A 21,306-nucleotide genomic window follows, 5' to 3' on the forward strand; every position below is an offset into this window, starting at 1 on the left:
ATATCGCACGTTTGTCGATGGAGCGGGTTCAGACCATGAATTAACTGCAAGGTGAATGCTGAGACAGAACAGCACATATGCAAGGTGAATATTGAGACACAAGCTATGCAAAAGCGGCATCCCTTCCAGCACACTCAGTTTCCGAATTCACTCACTCCTTCAAGTGGACTATATTAGTGGAGTATATTAGTGGAGTAGTGAATGAGGGTATAGGGGTCAATTTTGAACACAGCTTGTGCAGAAAATGTCTAATAGGAAGAGAATTGGCACTCTCTGGTTACTTCCGGTTTCTGGACTGGCTGCAGTAACACGTCTCTGTCCATGCGGGGGCGCTCGCAGGCGAGTGCAGAATGAATGGAGGTCTATGGCGCTATACCCCTCAAAATCCACTTTTCTCAGGATATTATTTTGTGTCTAGTAATTTGAATGTTGTAATCGAAAGGAGATGCAAAGAAATTACACATATCTGGGTGTTAGATTTTTTAGAGTCACTTATTTGCTTTAAAAAGTCTTTTAAAAGTCAATGATGTCATACACATCGTACGACCAGAGATACTGCTTTTTGGCAATCCTTCAGTTGCTTTGGTGCTTTCGCGCTCTGCACTTTCTTTTCTCTCAAGGCATCGACAACACAGCTGACACAGGTAAATACACGTGCTAGAAGAGTTTTTGTTTTGTTTGTTTCTGGTCCCGCTTCGGATGCCACGATGCCATCAAGTGGTATCTCTGGTCGTAATCAGTCCTTCACTGACCAATCAGCGTTCATTAGCAGAATGCTAGCGTGTTATGGGCAACAACAACTCAACCTGTAAGAAATCAAAAGGACATAAGTACTCGTTCATTCAACTTTCGACCTATAACCCATGTTGAACTTGCAAAACCTACAATCAAATCTGAGATTTCTCAACGGCAATCGGGTGAAAGAGACAAATTTAGCCGTCTAGCCCCATAGAATCCCATTCATTTTGCACTCGCCTGCGTTCACCCCCAGTGAAACTCTGGTGGAACAACAACCACAATTCGGTACAATAGGACTTAATAGGAAGTGCCTGTCTCTATTTTTCTACTTCTATCCTTCCGAGCAGCGAATGTCCTGTAACTGACATGACTCAGTGCTGCCCTCTCATGTCTGGTAGAATATAAAAAAGCAATTGTACTGCGCATGTGTCAAACTCGTCCATCTGCGCTCATCCACGGTTGAGTATACTTTAAAAGCTGTGAGGACACGACTTCACGTGAGACGGAGTATACCCAGGCCTTCAATGCCCCCAATAAAACTAGACAACAGCGTCATTTACACATATATTTGTGTAAAACACAGTGGCCAAGCAGCAGCATTTGCCTAAAAATGATTCATTTGTAAGATTATTTAACAAATATGATGCTATTAATTTGTATCACTACAAAAAGAACGCAAACATTCTGCAGAGGGGCTTGCAAAGGGACTCAAAGGAATCAGTTAATCTTTTTAGTAAACTGGTGCATTTAAATTAACCATAACATAAATTAATTATAATTCCCAATGCTTTATGAGAGTGGATGTTTTGGTAGCTATGTGATTATATTTGGATGCATAAGATCCCACCCTCCCTTCAGAGCGTCTCCAAAGCCACGCCTTCTTAAAAACACATGAACTCGCACAGCAGAGAGCAAATAAAAGCGTCACGAGAGACGGCGTTAAATTACCCCATGACTCAAAGCGGCTATATTATGTACACGCTCATTATCCTGTATATAGCCTATTTAAGTAATAAAATTAATATAAAGGGGTGATTTGTCCACTAATGGCTTAAATGAACAACTACTAGTCGACTAGAAAAAAACTTTAGTCGGAGGCAGCCCTTATTCCACATATTTTCGAACCAGCAGGCCATTCTGGGTTGAGCGAGCGACCCTGAGCAGAATGAGCGAGGGAGTGGAATATTCAGAAATGGGCTCTCCGCTCACGTGCTCTGATCGGAACAAAGCATGACAAATTCAAACTTTATTTCATTTTCTACGTAGCTTGAACACTCACTACATTAGGCATAAGAGAGTAAGTTAACGCTGTACATTTAATTATTTTTATTTCACGTTTTTAAAGTACAATATTATGTTAGTCCACAGCCCCCCACTTGGGTGAACACCTTCCCACGCTACTGCAGGTAGGTAGGACTTTATACCATTGCATTCGGATCGAATTCAATGATTAGACTAACATTTTATGGTCCTACACCTTCCACAGACTATATTTATATACACATATAAATACACTTAACTTAGTGATTGCTAACAGGATGTGAAGAGACTTTCAACTTTTTGTGAAGAGACTTTTTGGCCAACAGCAGCATTTAACTAAATATTCATCCATTTTGTAAGATTATTGTAATTAATATTATATTGTTTTGTGTATGGCAACAAAGGGTAGACTTCAAATGCAGCACATGAAACAAAAAGATTGAAATGAATCAGCGAACATAAACTAAAAATAACATGATAAACTATCCGAGTGAACCGATTCACTAAAACAAATCAGACTTGATCATGTTTGGGCATAAAGCATAATAAGTGTTTGTGTACTCTGATGTGCACACACAAAAGATGTAGCATTTCATTGCATTGCTCTGCCAGAACTTTTAGTTCTTTACTCCCCAACACTGGCTCATACAAGGGCAAAACAAAATTTTCTTTGGAGGGAGAATTCAGACATGATATATTGTTGATGTGGGAACCAAAGTGAGCTCGTGAAATGCACTTCACTTACTTAATCAGTGGCCTTGCCCTGCGCTGTCAATATGGCTGATCACACCGGTTTTTCCACATTACGTTAACAACTTCATGAGCTCTGCTGAGCACAGTATTAATCTCTGGTGAAACCCCGCTTTACACACTGATCGATACACGCAGTCTGTCCTGCCTGCGGCGCGAAGACTGTGGGAACCACTTTTTTTGGAATCCGGTCAAAACTTTTACCACGCATTTCACACACACGGGATCGAAATGAACACGGGCTATTTTTAAGATGTAGCACCCTTAAAGAGAAACAATGTGGCCAAAGTGAGAACAAATGGAACAGAACAAAAGCATAGAAAACTTATCAGAGGCAGCCAGCTTGGCAGAACAAATGTACATTGAAACACAACAGGTAAAAATCACAGAAAAACAGCAGTCGTGTTGCAAAGCTTAACCGAGGAGTCATTCTACCTCAACATAAAACACGTCTGCATGTGGGCGTCTGTAATGTAACATGCTATTTTGCAACCAGACCTGCAATTAGAGAACGGAAGCTTAACCAGTTTTGCCACTTATTTTGTAATAAAAAAAAATTCTCACTCTCTCGAAAAGGTACAGAACTAATCCAGCTCGCTGGGAGGCCACTTAAGCTAATTGGCAGGCTTTGTGGGCATGGGTTGGTACTCAAAATAGCTGAGACCACCTTCCTTCACATCTTATATAAATGGCTCCTTCACCACCATCATCGCCTTATTCCAATCAGGCCTTTAAAGGAGTCAGGCCTCCCCCACAAAGATGGCGAAGTGCACTGTTAAATTAGACTAATGAGACAAATGACTTGAGAGCAAATGAAGGAGAAAGTGAGTGAAGAAGGAATTAGAAGAGAAGGAAAAGATCCGAATAAGTCACATTCATGCATCCATTGTGTCTTGATCCACTCGCTAGTTCAGTAATGCACTTGCCAGGGAGTTTGGTTGTTTAATTCACTGAAATGTCCGTGCCCCAGAATCAGATCAGCATTGCTGACATTTATTCCTTTTTAAGTCATTCAAGTCGTTTCTTTTTGTGCTCTTTCATTCCTAAATTGAATGACAGGAAAACATGTTGCAGATAAAGTCATGGCTGATAATCACTAAAGCGTTCATACTAAAATTATACTATTTATTATGTCTTAATTGAATTAAAAAAAGAAAAGTAACATTAATGCTTACAATGCTTGTATAAATGCATAATTTAAAGTACATTTACGAACAATACCGATAAGATGCAAATTATTTTCATGAGCTGGACTTATATTAAACAAGCTAAAACAAGAATAAAATAATATAAGAATAAAACTAAACTAACATTAATCAGTTAAAAAGCCCAAGTGAATTTAGGAATCACATCATTATTATGTACAGTATAAAACGTTTTTATTTTTAAGTTTGCAGACGATTACTTTAAATTAGGTTTTAAATTATTAGTATTAAAGATGCAAGTGAGCATTAGATGATGCTAATAGTAATCTTAATGTAAAAATAAGAGACATGAGCATGCACAATTACATATTCAATATTGATTGTTATTGATAACTCTCAAACTTGTATACAAATCTTGCATAGTGTGCCTTTAATGTCTGATTTGTCATTTTAACAAATGCAAGAAAAGCTTTTTTTTTTTATAATGGCAGTGAACATTTTTACAGCTATAATGAAAGATACAGCAATGTTGAAAAATACCTGCTACAATTAATGCACAAACCTTGAAATTGTGACAGTCTGCTTGCTAGTAATCGAGTAATCAGTGTCTCAATCTTTAGAGAATCAAGGACCTTGCTAGTGCTTGAATTTGTTCACAATATCCTGATTTACGTCATAGGAAATTAGAGAGCAGAATGAGACCCAAGCAGAGTATTCAGCTGGATTTAAGAGTCCATTGCGTAAATGAGGGCGACAGTGAAGTTAATGAGCACAAGAGTTGTTTACTTCAACAAACTTTTAAAAAGTACGGCAAGTTAAATTCCCAAGGTGTCCTATCTGTCTGAGGTAAATCACAGTAGGGCGGTTCACATCTCCTAAGCGAGCCAAAGCCTTGTCATCACAGTCGCCGTTAAGCTAATTGCCTTTGTAGAATCTCATTGGTGAAGAGATGTCTTCTCTTTCTGTCTTTGTAGAGGCAGACAGATCTGGCATCTAAAGGGCTGATGCACAATTCTTCAATGTTTTCAGCCAGGGTCACATCTCATTGGCATAACTGAGCCTGTAAAACAGAACATACTGCAAGACCATGAGGTAAGACGCCAAACTAAGCCAAGGACAAAAACAATTTGAGTTCAATAAGACATAGGGAGAGAATGAGATATTATGCCATATTAATGAAGTTTCTAACGATGTGAAACATTATACGAGAGATATTTCTAGATCTGTTTTGCTTTGTAGTCTTTTCTGTCTATGATTAGGGAAGACAAGGTGGAATCTGAACCCAGATCTGTTGCTATTTTTCTATGAACACAGTGCCTGCCTCCCTCTGAGACATCTTGAAGCAAGCCTTTCCTTCATTTACATTTCATGCAAGACAACAAATGTCATCCTCAAGGATCTCTGCATAAAACAAGCTGTATTAACCTCATTCGTTTCATTTTCATGAATTTGCCACTCCTTTGTGTTTGTGAATCCCCACAGCACCCGTTGTGGTGTCCCTGCCTCCCTGAGAACAACATGAGTTCAAACATCGACATCACAGTGCATCCTCAGGTCCAATTCGAACTTTCTTTTTGGCCAGGTAATAAAGGTGAACAAGTTCTGGGTCAGTCTTACAGCTTGAAGAAATAAGTTGTTCAATTATATTTCCTCGGGCAGAACAGGAAGGTTAGGCAACTCCATTATAAATGTCATTTATTGTTACTTTTGTTCAATTTAATGCATCTTTCTGAATAAAAGAAAATATATAATGAATAATAAATGAATAATATTAATAACATCAGATTTATTACAGAATATCAGATCAGTAACAATAAAAGACATTTATAATGTTACAAAAGTTATATTTAAACAAAAATGGTCATGTTGAACTTAAAATTCACAGAATCCTGAACAGCTTACACAAAACATTAAGCAGCACAACATTTTTTTTTTATCATTGATAAGAATAAAAAGAGCATCAAATCAGCATTTTAGAATGATTTCTGAAGGATCATGTGACACTGAAAACTAGAGTAATGGCTGTTGATTCAGCGTTGACATCACAGGAATAAATTACATTTTAAAATATATTAAAATAGAAATTTGTTATTTCCAATTGTAATATTTCACAATACTATAGTTTTTACTGTATTATTGGTAAAATAAATGCAGTCTTGGTGAGTATAAGAGAATTTCAAAACCATTTAAAAATCTTACTGGCCCAACTTTTGAACGGTAGAGTATTATAACAACTTACTATAATAACTGATAAAATTAAATAATTGTTTATTATTACTACTATTATTATTAAATAATAACAAAAATATTGTTATAGCTTAAAAATCATAGCTCTACATAAATTTAGTTTATATATTTCAAACAAGAAATAAGAAACAAAAATTGTCAGTGAGATAAGAAAAATACACTTAATTCAATACATTCTCTCAAAACATGTCTGCTTTAACTAAGTATTTTTCTAACTAGATTCAGCCTACAGTTGGTTCACCCTCCACTTATCCAGTATCGAATAATACAGAAAAGACTTCTGACTATTACAGAGACATTAAATGTCTTTTATGACACATAGCTGCATAAAGAAATAATATTGATCTGTTATTCACAGTTCTGCCTTCTGAAAAGCTGAGAGACATAAAGAGAGAGGGAACAGTCATAATTCAAAGATGGCTGGTGATCTGGTGGTGGTGGTGGCAGAGGGGGTTAATCCCGGTCCATCTGCCTAACAACACCTCTCCCTCTCTCAGTGCAGGCCTTAGATCCACCTGCACTGAACCAGGGGCTCTCAGCTAAAGATTTGGGCTGACCTGCATGAAGGCTCCCTGCAGACTTTGCCTCCCTGTCTTCCAAATCGCCAATGCCTGACTTTGAAGTTTCCAGAAGGAGAGACACCGAGGGGCCTGCAATCTCACCAGCATGGCTGTTCTCAGGATTAAAGGGCACAGATGAGCCAGGAGGTGCTTCCTGGCTCCGAATGTGCAAGCTTTTCCCCCTCCCCAACACCAGCGCTGATGGATTAACAGACAAACTAAAGGCAGCAGAAAACACACACAATGCACAAACAAAGTGTAATGCGGCGCCAGGTCCTAAGAAATCAATTTGTGAATAATAACAGAAGGAGGGGGGACGCTGGTTTTGACCCTTCTTTTCTCCTCCTCCTCCTGCCACTCTGCTTGTTCTTTTAACACCATATTTAGTTCTGCACCCCGAAAAAACTAAATTTGAATAATCACTTAGCTTCTTATAAAGCTTATAAAGCAATATTTTGTATCCAGTATTTATTTTACTGCCGTTTTATTATTGACATACATTGCTGTGAAAAAGTATTTGCCCCCCGAGCAACTGCCAATTTGGAGAACAAAACAATATTGCACAAAGGGAAGCCAAGAGAAAATTTAATTGGGTGAAATTGGCTAACACAGACTCCCATCACCCCTGATAAAAAGTAAATGCCACCCTTAAATCTAATATCTGGCTAGACAACATTAAACAGCATCAACGGCAATCACCTTTAATTTGATCTGAGTCTTTGTTTCTTTGCAGTCCTTCAGATGTCAACATGACTCTGTGTTTTGGATTATTGCATCATACAATTACATTTCAGCTCACGGTCAGATGCTCGGACAATCGCTTAAAGAGTTATCTAGTATATGGGACAATACAAGCTACTTTTCAATGATAAGTCACCGAGGTCACCACAGGCAGCAAAACACTGTAGGCATCATGATCACATTATTACAATATACACTGCTGTATTTGCTTGACAACTGATACAGGTAGACAACCACCTTACAAAAAGTAACATTTTGACTCATTTGTCAATAGAATAAACCAAGGTTTTGGGGTCATCACATGCTTAATAACAAACATGATACAAGCTTTGATGTTCTTCTTAATGAACAGAAGTTTTTGCCTTACTACTATTCCATAAAGTCCATTTTTGCACATTCCCTTTCTTATTGCTGAGTGATGGAATGTGACCTTCACTGATGCGAGAGAAGCCTGTAGTTCTTTGAAAGTTTGTCTATGATCATTTATAGCTTTCCAGATGAGGTGCCATTATGCCCTTTAAGAAATGTTGACCGCTTTTGGGAATATTCACCACTAATGCCTGGTTCACTAATCTGTTCACTGTGTCAGATTACACGATTTTGACTAGGGGTCGACCGATTATCGGCGCCGATATTAAGCATTTTATGGTTATCGCTATCGGCCATTTTCAAAACCGATTTGCCGATAAAATAAATTAATTTTGAAATGCGTTATTTTTGGCTCTGACGCAGCCACCTCTGTCGGAACTCACCACTCTGTTGACTAGACCAATGTCCCCGCCCATCTGATTTGTTGGGAGTCATGAGTCCGGCCAATCAACGCGGAAAGCTGAAGGCACTGAAAGTTTTGCAGTCTCACACCGAAAGCACTTGCTGACTAGAGCTGCATCACTGATCACTCATCAGTTTTCTCTCAAAGTTAAGGCAGCAGCAGACTTTGCTGAAGTTGCAATAAATCACTACACTGAAGTTGCAAAACACCTCAATATAGGGCCCTGTGATTTCCGCGATGCAAAAAACACGGACGGAATCCAGTCATAAAAACGGAATTTACTGTATAAAGCGGAATGTCACAGAATTTGTCAACTTAAAAAATCTAATTAAAAAGCAGGTCAGTATAAAATCAAATCGAATTTCAAACCACAAAAAGACTAATTAAATTAAATGAATCCTGCGTGTCTCTAAATGAATGGCGAAGACAAGTGATTTCATTTACCACACACACACACACACGTGACGCTTGAGGTGTTTTCAGCCTCAGCTGCATCATTATATGAGGACATGATTGCATAAACATCATCTCCATAGTCGCTTTATGAGCTTTTTAATGCTTCAACTGAGAAAAGCTATCGTCATATCATAAACACAGAAATGCAAAGATCTCCACGCCAACCCGTTAAAATAAAAGTTCGTTTTTTCATAGGGCCCTACAATGTTATTTTTGTTAAACTGTAAATAAATTGAATAAGTTTGATGATTTCAATTCATTAGAAATTCTTTTTGATTACTAAAATTTAATTGTTATTATTAACAGTTCTCAGATTTAAAGATATGTTTAAAAACATTTAAAGAAAGTATATGTCAAAACCCTTTGTTATTCTTAATTTTGACATTAATTTACATTTTTACACTAGACATAGGCTATATATCGGTTCAAAATATCGGTTATCGGTCTACTTGATTAGTAATAATCGGTATCGGCATCGGCCCTGAAAATTACATATCGGTCGACCCCTAAAATCTTGTCGTGTCGTGGACAAGAAACATGTCAGTCTACAAGTTGCTTTCTGACCAGTCATCGTGTGCCATCTCACACGCTCACACGCACTCACTCACGCACGCACTCACACACACACACTCGCTCACTCACTCACTCACTCGCGCGCACACACACACACACACACACACACTCTTGACAGAACCCGTTGTGGAGGACCGAAATAAATTAAACATGCTAGTCTTTTTATTGTGATGTCGTGAAGCATCGCAGACGCGACGTAGGTTGTCGCCCACTATGAAACACTATACGAGACAGATTGTGCCAAAATCGGGCTAAAATCGTGTAATCTGAACCAGGCATAAGAGTCTCGGACTCACTCAAACTATAATTTTTAGGTTTTGAAGACTATAGGGGCAATTACTTTTTCACAGAGACAATATTTGTCATTTTTTACTTTTTTATAATATGACTGATTTATGAATTATATTTTTGACTTTTCACATAATGACAATTGTGTTTCCCAGGTTTCCTATGCCTAAATTTTCATTGTGATTACTTTTTTCACGCCAAATGTACTTTAATGTGCTTACAAAGACCATGATAAATACATATTTACAATCAACAGAACAAGTGCACCTGATTCTAGCAAGGTTTTTACAACTACCTCAGCCAAATGCTTATTGGTGGAGTGGATGGGTGGAGGGGGCAGGACTGATGGGCAGTTTGCCTGAGCTCAGTGCACAGCTGCAGGGCCTGCGGGCAGACAGATAGAGCCCCACTACAGCAGGTGCTGACATTAATGAGAGTGATAAACCATGAGAGAGAATTTATAAATCAGTAAAAAGCTATGGTGGACCAAACCCTCTGCTGGCATCTGCCCATTCTGCTGACCTGTGGTTAAATAAACTTATTATGAGGGGAAGAGTATTTGTTGACAAAAATGACGTGGAGCCAGATTCACCATTTGAGGTTATTTCAATTGTCAGGTAGGCTTGAGGTTGAGATGAATTGTTGTTTTTAAAGCTGCTGGAAAGCCATCAAACATTCTCAAACTTGATTCAAAAAATGAAGAAAATAAGTTCACTTCTGTCTTTTGTGTCACCAAGTGTTTGATCAGCTATCTTCAGAGATTGGAGAGTAAACTGTACTTTGATGAATATGAATGAAGACTAAAAAGTGGAGGAGCAGAGTATGGCCTGTGTCTGTATGGAGATCCAAAAACGTCTATCAGCATCACTTTTTATGTTAGCAAATAAATGAATGGTGCTATGAATTTCTGAAGAAAACTGTGAGAATAGGAACCATTAGCACGGCACATATCTGTGACCACCACTGCACAAATGTTTAAATGGAAAAATTAGTAAACTGTTAGACATTGCACTTGGTAAAAGTGTACTAAAAGCCATTAAGCTATTAGGAAACAGACGCTCTCCTGAAGGATACACTGCAATGACCTTAGTGAGAAAATAAAGTGGTATAATTAAATAAATCAGATTAGCTATATGATGGCTAAAACAAGATTAGAATTGCATAATTACTGACGATTATTTCTCTAGACACTGTAATTATGATTATTAATACGGATTTGATTTGTAGTTAATAATTATTTTGTGCAGCCTCAAAATAATTTACCATAGTTTCTGCCAAAATACTACCCTGGAAAACCAGTTCTCATAAGAGCACAAGTTGAATTTGGTCAGCGAGTTTACTCTGGCGTCGAGTAATGATGCTCATTAAATATGCCCTTGTATCCGAGCTGCACCAATCACATCGGGTTATCTGATATAGGCGGGCCAGAGGCGAGCTAAACAGATGATGACAGCGCTGTGACTTCGAAGTCATTAGTAAACAATGCAAGATGGCTATGGATGAACACCAGTTGTTTGAAACGGCTTTGGCCGCTACAATGAACGAGTTAGACTTGGTTTTTTATCTAAAAGCGGAACAGAAGACAGCGCTCAAATCATTCCATTGCAAGAAGGACGTTTTTGCTGTTTTGCCGACCGGATAAGGCAAGAGTCTAATCTACCAGTTAGCTCCGCTGGTAGCCAAGCGTATGGGGCTTGTTGTGATTGGTCGTAGTGTTATCCAATTGTGTGCAGTGAGATTTTCAAATCTTTGCTGTCATCTAACACTCACTTAAAATGAATCTTTAAAAGCACTAATGAAATAACACCCTTAAATGTAATGTTTAGAAAATCTAAAAATAAATATCCATTTTCCATACTGTACATTATAATGTTGTGATGCTTGAATTGTAGTATTTAAAATTATTGATTTTAGTTTAAATAAATTAAATCTAAAGAAAAAAAAGTATAGAATTTTAATAATCAAACATTTATCAGTTAAAAAAAATAATTGTGGCTTATTGGAAATGGAAAATTAAAAAAAATATATATATATATTGGCGTATCACTATAACAACTGCACGTCATATTCTTCATGTAAGAAACAATAAAAACAAGGTGAGAATTTAGAATAAAAAAAATAAAAAAAAAATATGGTGTAAACAATTATACTTTACACAGTTAATCGCAGCACCCATAAAAGTAATCGTGATTATTTGGGATTTACCATGCAGCACTAACTGAAATTGTCACACACTTTTAGAGAGAAAGGGGAAAAATAATCCGGAAGATGGCATGCGTGCTTATAATCCTTTGCATCACTGACTTAAGCTGTGAACACACTTAACGACTAGCTGAAACATTCTAAGACTGAACTGAACACACTTACAGACTGTTTCCAACGACTGGAGCAGATTTTAAACACCAACTGTGTGCAACTATCTCTGACTCTGCGAGTTTGGGCATGATCAGTCGTAAGAATCAAATTACATTCATAATAAAATATTACATTCAAATTATAATTCATACATTCATCGGCCTTACAGTCGTAAAAGTGTGTCCCTGGCTTTACTTAAGATCCCCTCCATAGAGTCTGCATCAGCTGACCACAATTATACCCCCCACCCCCACCCCCCCTCTATCTGTGCACAAAGCTGAATGTGATTAGTCATATCTCATGCCGTATCTCTTCGGTCATGGTCATGGATTGGACAGTCTGGAGGACTTGAACTCGTCTTTGTTCAAATACACATCGGGTGATAAACTACACTGGGAATATTGATAGCAGTTAAACGATGGAGCACATAATAGCTCCATATGGCTCATCTAAATAAAACAACCATAAGCTGTCAGAGCAGAGCAGCGGCTCCATGGAGCGGCAGAAAGGTGGAAGCGCCGGAGGACGCCTATGATGTTTAGCCTTCCACGGGGCCCAAGGTCAAACGCAACCCTGCATCTGGCCAGCCATCTGCTCCCCGCAGCCGGCCGACAGAGCCTGTCACCACCAGCTCTGCTCTCCAGCCTTGTGGGATGCGTCTTGATCTCTAAGGGATATCTGGGTAGACAGGGGGCATGAGTAAAAGGGCCTTGCACAGGTGCTCTGTGATGCATGTGTGTTTCCAGCTGATTTTTTTCCACTCTTCATGTCACGTCTCCCGTCTCATCTGTTTTGTCTTCTCTTAAGTGATCTCTCTCCGATTTCGTCATCCGCTTGTTTCTCTTTTTCAATGCATTTCAAAATCTCCCCGTTACCCTTTCCAACTGTGATACTTTTCTATCGTTTGTCGCCTGCTCGCCGTGAGACTTGATTTAAACAGATTATCTGACAGATTGTCAGATGTTTCCTTTAAATTATATTTGTATGCTTCTAAAAATCAACAGACGCTGATGGCCTCGGGTGAATAGTCCAGCCAAAATAATGAAGTTGGATGATATTTCAATTTTCTGTCAAATCAAATCATTGTCCTTCAGAAGGGCTCACCTCTTCTTCAAGCAAAATTTCAACAAAAGAGCAGGACGCGAGGAGAAAACAAAATAAATTGTTTAAGTGACTTTAACCAATTCAATAAACTTATTCCCACAGGTTCTTACCTCAAAAGATGATCCAATCAGACAGCAGGACTGCAGTCGTTTGAGGATAAAGGTCTGGATCACTTAAGAAAGCTGAGACATTCTTCAACCGACCTAAGAACAAAGACAACAATAATTGATCAGTGGTGAACACCAGATTTGATTTGGCCATAATTTTACTAAAAGTTTGGGGTCTGTAAGATGTTTTTTTTTGTTTTTTTTTAGATTAATTCTGAAATATTTCTTAAAAATTACAATAACCTTTTTTATTTCAGTATATTTTAAAATGCAATGTATTCCTGTGATGGCAAAGCTGAATTTTCAGCAGCTATTAGGCTATTCCATTCATCAGTTTCACATGATCCCTCAGAAATCTGACTTGGTGGTTTCTTATTATTATTAATGTTGAAAACAGTTGTGTTGCATAATATTTTTGCGGATACCATCAAACCATAGTTTCTGCTACATCTGAAGCCTACTTGTTCCTATCTCCACAGACACACAAATTAGGCCTTTTCATTCATAAAATGTCTGTTTGTGTGATCACCACCAGTTAATGAAGCTATAGACTGTCATCCCAGGACTGTGACACTAAGACACAGATCCAAAACTAACAGAACGAGCGCTTAGAGAAAACAATGTCTTTGCTGAGAAGATGATGAACGCGCTTTTCACTTAACATTCATAATGGGCAGATTTCTAACCAAATCTCTACAAATCCCCCATCGGAAGCTGCCCAAATCTCAGGGCATCTCAGAGCGCAATCTGCTCGTCCAATCTGCTGTGTGAGAATGAGACACTAGCTCAAGCCAGCTCCTTACTGACAGCACCCGTGTCTCAACAAATCTCCTGTCTCAGCTGCATCTCCTTATTCTCTTGGTCAGTCTGTCTGCCTCTCTTTAGCTCTCTCTATGTACCTTATTCTCTGTCTCTCACCCCATTTTACATAAAGACAGGCTGCAGACACCGAGGAAATGCAATACTGCAACATCTTGTATCACCAGAGAGTAATATGAATTACAAAAAAAGAACAATTGATCTAATAACAGCCATGTTTAATATTGCAAAATGATTCTCAACTTGCAAATCCCCTCCAGGGCAATGTGAATTAGTTATGCTCATGTAGAGCGGTCTCTTAATTCAGCAAATTCTGCAGCACTACCTGAATTTGTTAAACGGCTTTCAAATGGCTGAAGTAATAATGAACAGAATGAGAGTGTAAAAGTGGCTATTATACAAATATTACATACAAGCATTTTTATCATTTGTTTTCCAATTTAAATTTACAGACTGAAGAGTGAAGAAAATCACCTGGTCAGTGCTTGACACAAATCTTCTCTGCATGTACTCAAGGAAAAAGACTGGATTTGGGTGAAATCCAAAGCTCAGTGTGGAAAATGCAAGATTTTTTTAAGGGACAGTTCTCTCTCTCTCTCACTCTCTCTCTCACACACACACACACACACACACTGCAAATTCTGCCATTATTTTCTCCCTCTCAAGTTGTTCCAAACCCATATGTTGTTTACTTTTTCAGTGGAACATAAAAAAGGAGATATTTTTGGTGCATCTTCACACAGTGACCATGTCTGTTAAAGTCACAGTTAAACAGATATAGTGACAGATCTTTTCTTTTGTATTGTGACACATCAGAGCGTATGCGTCACATATGAGAAGTCTGTTATCTTTACTGGAAGTTCCAGTTATGACATTTTGATTAAACATTAAGAGGTATAATCAAATTAAAAAATATAAAACATTTAAATTGAAACATGTGCACAGATAAATTGTTCACAATAAGATATAGAATATGAATTTACATTTTTATGCCAACTTTAAGCTTAAAAAAAAAAGTTTTAAAATTATTCAATACAACGTGTGCTATTTTCCAAGTCATATTGTGAGGAACAGAGCAACAGACCAACACTGTTCCTCAACAAAGGACATTATTCACAAACTATCTTCATCTCCAGTGAGCAAAATAACTCAATCCACTGTGTGCAACCCAATCATTGAGTCGGATTCAAGAAACGGATCAATCTAATTCGTTCATGACTTGTTCTTTTGTGCCAGTTCTTTCCACTGAGCCTGTTAATCCTTTCCACAAATCGAACAAAACAATTTGTTCACGAATACGATACGACTCACCGACTCATTCAAGATTATTAGTAAATAAAGTACATTTTGTTCCATCTTTGTATGACTTTTCTTTTAAAGCATCATAAATCCAAGCGCAATGGACTTTACACCTTCAGAGCCAACACCTCAAAGCACACCATGTCTGGATCAATGCAAAAAAATAAAATAAATAACAGTACAGTTTGACTACTGCTGAGGAATAGGAAACCTGATCTTAGATCAGCATTTCAACAAAAATGTTTCTCCAAGCACAGTCCTTGTAAACCCACAGTCTGCAGTGTACAGAATACGAGTGGCGCTCCGCCAACATTCCTCAAAGGCTTTTAAAGCACAAACCCTGATAAGAACCCTGGCCAGCTGGTCAACCTTCGCTCCTTACAGTTCACTGCGAGGCTGTCGGGGAGGAAAGGGCTAACAGCTAAACCATCCATCCTGTATTTTTTCCAAAACCTTCATCTAAAAACCTCATGCTTAAAAGTCAGAGTGTACATGATGCTGATACGTTTTACATGACTTCAGCCACGAGCATACTGAATAGAACCAGAGAAAAACAACTAAAGTGCATCAATAACAGTATATTTAGAGGTTACGTGATGCTTTTTAGGAGTTCAGCCAGAGACTTATTGGAGTTGTGTGCCACTGCAGACTTCAGTATACATTAGGAGTTCCATTTAAAAAAACAGCACTATTACATTATCCAAATGTCTTTCACATTATTTAAATGCTTGCAATTTAGCAGATGCTTTTTCTACAAAGAGCCTCACTGTTCAAAAACTAAAAGGACAGGACAGCCAGTTCTCGTGCAATAATCTGGAGTTATGCGTATTGATAGAAAATAGGAAAACAGATTTGAGATCTTCCTCTGGTCACCGGAATTTCCGAATGACCAAATATCAGTACCATAGGAATATCAGACTCTTTATGGATTGTCATATCGTTTCACTCATTTTTCCTGCTAGTTTTCACAAGCAAAAGTTGCTTTGAAACTTTTATCTATCTGCTTTTAAAATTGGGCATGTGGTCATTCAGAAAGAATCTCACCCAAGTCTAAATTTATATCCGAAGGAGAAAAAAAGTGGGAAAAAAGAAAATGCTGGAAACGTTTAATGACAAAACAAATCTGAGTGAGCCATAGGCAGCATTCCAACATCTATGTGCGTAGATTAACTGTAGAGAGTGATTTTATTACTACAGCTTGGCTTGGTCTTCCTTTTTTTTTTTACTCTGTACTCAAGTACTGCTGCTTATTTAAATCACACTCCAATACAGCACATCTTAGCTATAGCTTTCAATGAAAACGCAAATTTTTGGCTTCTCCTTAGAATCTATTTAAAGACATAAACCAAATCCATCCAAACCGCGAGGAAATGTGCACAAGCTGAGTTTCGCCCAAGCTAAGAGAATTTCCTGAAAGGAACGTCTGATTCGCTGAGCCGCTGAAGTTTGATTTAGTCAGAGAGCCTGAGGCGGGAGGTCTCATCATCCCAGATCAATCTCTGGAGAGAGGAGATCACTGGGGTGTCGTACTAATGATAAATAACGCATGGACATCATCTCACCAAAACACACAGATCAGGATAAACACACACACACACACACACACACACACACACACACACACACACTACTAAGATTAATGTAATCCTGAGACTAAATAATGCTCAAGTCTCTTGTCTTTAATGATGTACTGATTCTGTCCAATATGATTAGATACAATATTGTGTAATTAATTAAAAATAAAACACTAAAAAAAAACTAAAATCAATCATTTTTAAAGGGTTAGTTCACCCAAAAATGAAAATTCTGTTATTATTTACTCATCCTCATGTCCTTCCAGATTTTCGTTCATCTTTGGAACACAAAAGCAGATTTTAAATGAAATCAGAGAGATTTCTGTTCCTCCACTGACAGTCTATGCAACTACCATTTTGACGCTTCAAAACTCTCATAAAGAAATCGTAAAACTAATCCATATGAACTGTAGTCAATTTTCTGGAGACACAATCACTTTATATGATGAACAGTTTGAATTTAGGCTTTTACATCATGCATTCCTAGTTGTCTTATGAAACTTTAGTGAGATGATCACAGATGATCACTGAATGGTCCTCGCTGAATACCAAAACAGGCATCAAAAACACCAATCAATACAAACAAAAATCTCCGACTTGCAAAATGTCATCAAAATTAGTTATCTCCATCCCATCCACTAATGTTTCCGACAACTTTTAAAACCTTTACCACTTGCCAGGAACAACTTGGCAGTAGTTGTTTCCGTTCCCCCAAAAAAACAGAGATGTAGGTCAGGATTCTATTTCAGCCAGTTGAGGACGTCAGGCCACCATTTCCCCCTCTCTCTCCATCTTTCTTCCCCCTCTCAGAGTGCAAACGATTTGACCCTGGTCATCTTCCACCTTCAACTTCCCTCTGGAAAAAAAATCAATGGCTTTGGTATTCAGAACACATTGCTCCTGCTTAACCTTTGACCTTTCGACCCAGTCAGGCTGCATCAGGACTCATGAAGAATATGTAGACTTTGTCTAAAAGAGGTCAAACGTTTTTTTTTTTTGTTGTTTTTTTTTTAAAGTAACTTCACTTAAAACACTGCAGGGTGGTCTTGATGCAGCCTGGGAGGAAAGCATAGCACCTTAATTTTCACTGGAAAAAATAATCATCAAACTGAAATGAGTCATTCCAGGAGATCAAACTTTTAGATTAACATATTCTTTCGGCTGCTAACCTGAAATCACACTATACGCGCAGTGTCGCTATCTTTCTCTCGCTCTTCTTTTTTATATGAGACCCACCAGGAGACTATTACGACAGAATAATAGCTGTGGAAACGATTTTGCTAAAGAAACATAATATTATTACCTCTGATGGTCCTCGGTCATTTCTGACCGAAAAATTTTCTGTTTTGAAATTTTAAAAATCACAGCTTCATCGGAAGGTTATGAAACTTGGTGACTTTTCTGGCATTAGGTATGTGAATACAAAAAAAAATTGAGGTCATGATCCGAGCATGCTAAGTGGTCGTAAAAAAAATAGTCACACTCGTGGTCTTCGGTCAAAAATGACCGACCCATAGGAAATGAATGGGAAATTGACAAAAACACAAAAATTCTCTGAATTTTTGTCTGTACAATCTACAAATCGGACACGATTCTAAAAAAAAGTACACCGCAGTAAAGGGGTGACACTCTACAACATCAAGAGTGCAAAAAATTCACACACACCCACACACACACACATACAAACACACGTTTATACACATACACACCAATAAATTCAGATTACAAAAATCTGTTTTGAATTTTTAAAAATCACAGCTTCATCAGAATGTTACGAAACTTGGTGACTTTTCTGGCATTAGGTATGTGAACACACAAAAAAATTGAGATCATGATCCGAGCATGCAAAGTGGTCGTAAAAAAATTTGTTATGATTTTGGTCTTCGGTCAAAATTACCCCCATAGGAAATGAATGGGAAATTGACAAAAACACAAAAATTCTCTACAAATCAGCCACGATGCAGAAAAAAAATGCTCAGCAATGAAGGGGTGAAGCTCTAAAACATCAAGAGTGAAAAACATAACATAACTAATAATTATAATTAATATATGTATATATAATTAATATAATAATTATTAAATTATTAAAATAATAATTAATAAAATGTTATAAACCTTGGCAAAAAGTATTATTTGAGAATTTCTAAAAAAATACATTCAATCCACATCTTAAAAGTAAGTAATTTGGTCCAAAAACAACTAGAATTCACAAACATCTCCATTTAGAGCTATACAGGCATCTAGTGGTAAACCCATGCAATATCATGTTTTATTTAATTTTATGATTAATAAATTGATGAATTTTTTTTTATTTTATTTTTTTTCTGAAAGCCTAGTCTCTATTTTACCCGAAAATACTGCATAGAATTTTTTTTTTTTTTAAATCAAAAAAAAAAAAAAAATAATAATAATTTTCAATGTCAAAAAATGGACTATAAATATTGCATAAATATTAATAAGTTCAATCAAATTGTCTCAAAATTCTAAATTAAAAAGAATAAATATTATAGAACAAAAATAAATTGCATTGGTTTTTACTGGGATGGAGGAAGTTTCATTTTTAGGTGTCCGGTCATTTATGACCGGGAAGGCCCCCAGTGTGACTGCTAAACGAAGACCATCAGAGGGTTAAAGTGAAGTACAATCTGCCATTGTCCCTTTCCCATCTTCTGGTGGTGTGTGATATGAGAGATTTATAGAGCAGTTCAGCATGTTAGTTTAACTGATGGTGCATTCTGCGTGATAATAACCTGCCGATCGTCACAGAGGAATGAGATTAGCTCTTCCCGTCTATCTACGCGCTATTATCATGCTAATTGAGAAATAACCAAAAAAATAATCATCTAAATCTGAACTGAAAGCAGCGTTGCTGTACCGCCAAGCGCTATGGTTAACTGTGGCTGAATGGTTTGCTCAGCGAGCTTTTGAGGGACACATTCATTGGTCACGTATGCTACAGCCACCAGTTAATTAACAGGGCATAAAAGGTAAAGGAGCCTTCTGAAAGGTCTTGCCCATGTCGTAACCTCGACGCAGATATTTTATTTTTTCAGATTCTTATAAATTATGCTACCATTTAGGGTTGCACAATTAATTAAAATAAAATAATAAAAAGGAGCTCCAGACACAGTATTTTAAGCAGTCTCAGAGCTGAATGCTCCACACAAACTCCAATTTGCTTATAATGTGCCTTTTAATGTGAGTTAATATGCATTAATGTGCTTATAATGTGAATTCTGACATTTACAAATTTCCTTTAATTAAGTCATTATACAAATAAATAACAACACTGAGACAGAAAAGGAAGAGATGTCAGCAATGTAACAGAAGAAATTATGACAATAAATTCCTATTAAAATTCCAATATTCAATAGTAATAATAATAATATTCATGTGCATATCATTTGTAGCCATTGACAAACTGTTCACTTATTTATATCTAATATGTTGGGTAAAGGTGTTTAAAAACAAATAAATAATAAATATATAAAATATATATGATATTGCTAATATTAATTTAATATTAATGCTGATACTATTATTTTCTTTAATACTTTTTTTTCTTACTCTAGCCAAGCAAAATATGAGATGTGAATGTTTATAATATCACAATTCAAATCGCAATTGCATTATTTCCCAAAAAATATAATAGTATTTGTTTACCAAATCATGCAGCTATATAGATTATCCGTGGTGGGGGGGGGGGGGGGGAGGCTACAAAAAAAGGGCTTCATGTAGCAAAAACGACCTCAAAAGCCAACTAAATAGGCTTGTAAGCCCATTTTCACCCTATATTTAAGCTCATATATTCCATTTGACACACCCTAGGGAAGAAGTCCAGTTACTGTTAGTATATGATGATGAGATACACTGGAGATATTTTTAGGGGATCCGTCTGGAGGGAGAGGTGGATGGGATGGGGGCAGACTTCATTATTTCATGGAGTTTTGAACGCCCCCAAGTAATATCCACTGTGATCACTATATATGCTGACACAAGGGAATAGAGAGAGAGAGAGAGAGAGAGAGAGAGAGAGAGAGAGAGAGAGAGAGAGAGAGAGAGAGAGAGAGAGAATGAGAATATCTGGGTATATGCCTGTAGTGAGAGATGCATTAGGGGTAATATCAGTCTCTGTGGTTGAAATGTGTTTATGGTGAGTTGTTTTTCATACATCAGAGATTGCTCCGCAGGGATGAGCTGCAGGCCAACACACAGATAATGTGAGAAAGCAATAAAGCGAGATCAAATGAAGCAGCCTGGAAGCACTACACCAGAAATGTGTGTGTGCGTGTCTGTGGGAGAGAGATATTTGCTGGTACCTGTTATATCACAAATAGCTTGAAAGGATAAAAGACCAAAAAAGACTGTGATGTACATGCATTTCCCTTCCCACATGCACAGTTGAGTCATCATATGGTTAACGGTGGGACATACTTGTGGAATCTGAGGCGGTTGTGGGGTGTGGGGTGGGGGGGGGGTAGTCAGTGAGCGCTCTGGCTGAGGGCCAGGGGGATTATT

The 21,306-nt window shown here is 37.5% G+C and overlaps 1 protein-coding gene across 4 annotated transcripts in view; it reads right to left on the reverse strand.

Annotated features, from left to right (window-relative positions):
• Positions 1-21,306, reverse strand: part of sema6cb (semaphorin 6Cb) — a 154,289-nt gene that overhangs the window by 119,022 nt on the left and 13,961 nt on the right. For 3 of the 4 annotated variants that reach the window (XM_081388412.1, XM_081388411.1, XM_081388409.1), the window contains exon 2: positions 13,100-13,192. The gene's annotated coding sequence lies outside the window, so the exon portion shown is untranslated. Of the gene's footprint in view, positions 1-13,099; positions 13,193-17,458; positions 17,570-21,306 lie in introns of those variants that run through there. The other variant, XM_081388410.1, reaches the window with a different exon arrangement.

The sequence above is a fragment of the Scardinius erythrophthalmus genome, assembly GCF_964197995.2.
Source record: "Scardinius erythrophthalmus genome assembly, chromosome: 16".
Lineage (NCBI taxonomy): Eukaryota > Metazoa > Chordata > Actinopteri > Cypriniformes > Leuciscidae > Scardinius > Scardinius erythrophthalmus.